Source organism: Camelus ferus, chromosome 3 (assembly GCF_009834535.1).
Source record: "Camelus ferus isolate YT-003-E chromosome 3, BCGSAC_Cfer_1.0, whole genome shotgun sequence".
NCBI classification, from domain to species: Eukaryota; Metazoa; Chordata; class Mammalia; order Artiodactyla; family Camelidae; genus Camelus; species Camelus ferus.
In genome coordinates this window covers 73,018,920-73,020,647 of record NC_045698.1, presented here as the reverse complement: position 1 = coordinate 73,020,647, position 1,728 = coordinate 73,018,920, and positions in this window count along the sequence as shown.

The following is a 1,728-nucleotide window of genomic DNA, read 5'->3' as shown; positions in this document are numbered from 1 at the left end:
GCAGTTGCTTACAAATTTGACATTTGGTGTCCCCACCTGGTTTCAGGGCAGTACTTTATGAGTGCCATTGTTGTGTTGCCCTTCATGCCTGCACCACTGAGTCCCTCTGCTTTGCTGCTCAGGGCTTTCTCCATGCAGAAGAGGCTGCTCAACCTCTGGGTAGGTCCAAGGTAGAGGTATGGGGCCCATGATGCCATTGGGAGCAAGCCTCCACCAATAGTACAGAAGTCAGTGGATGAATTCATTAACTTCCTCAGCTTCTGTGGGACAACTCTGAGATATGATAGTCATGATGTCTTTGAAGGTCCCAATGCAATTGAGCCCTAGAGCCCATTGTTAACCAGCCCATTAAAGGTATCCTTTACTAGCTTTTCTCCTTTCCCAGTCTCTCTTTCCCCACTTCCTCATTTTTCCTTCCTAGGATTTCTCCCAAATAAACACTTATATCCATGCCCTTGTCTCAGGACTGTGCTTTCAGGACAATGCAAACTAGGACAGCATTTATTATATTTTATGAGTACCTGGTTATTAACTCCTGAATATTTTAAGTAATACTCTATAATTTCCACTTAGTTATGAAAGCCTATCAATTTTCCCTTCTAAATATCAATTTTCTCTTCCTACAATTTGCCTTTTGTAGCCCAGGCCTTTATCATATTTTCCCTAAGATACGGTGTTAAGCTTCAAGTTAGCATACACTCTTCTATCATCTAAGACTTCCTGCATACTGATGCCACGTAAATTTCCTTCCAGTGTTGGTTTCATCTGTCACTCCCTGCTCAAAAACCTACTATTACTCAGAACAATTTATCACATCAAGTCCAAATCTCTCTGCTCAACTTAAGATGCACTTTCTTCACAAATTCTCCAACTCTGATGAATCCTATTGATTTTCCATGTCTCTGAATTCTTAGAACACCTATAATCTTGCCATATAATTCAACACATATTTATTATCTTGTATTATTCTCATATTTTCATATGATAACTTAGTCCATTACATCACAGGCTCCTTGATGCCATGAACTATGCCTTGTGATTATTTTGCATTTTTCATAATCTAGCATAGTACTAGTCAATGAATACATTTTAACTGAATGATAATTCATTCTTGGAGACTTCCTAAAGGGGGTAATTCATACTTGATTTTTCAGATATATTTTTTTAAAAGACATAATTTGAAAGGTATTTTGATTTGCCCACATTCTCAAATAAGCAACAAACAAAGCTAATTTAATTTGCTATTCTATTGTTTCTTACTATTGTAAGTGGCAAAAAAACATGTAAAAAAGTGCAAGATTTGCTTGCGTTTTAAATCTAGAGCATTGTTAAATATCTGACCACATGGCAGTGATAGGAAAATGAGAGCTGTCTTATGGACCCTCTGAGGATGTTTACACCTTGCAGCAAATTATTTTAGCTAGGATGTCACTATTGTTTTGCCTTATTTTAAAGACATCTCTCAGTAAGTCTGTGGCATCCCATCTTCATTAATATAAGAGATTCTAGAGAAGGAATGATTTCACATTTTCAAACCTCTTCTTCAATATCCCCAAAGATACATTTTCTTTTGGTTTAATTTTTTTCAAAATGTTAAGTTCTTATAGGGGCTTATTTCTTCCTAGAAGCACATAAAATGTGAAAATTTTTATCACCCTATTTAATATACTAATTTGCTATATTCAAGGGAGGGGTGTGTGTGTGTGTGTGTGTGTGTGTGTGTGTGTG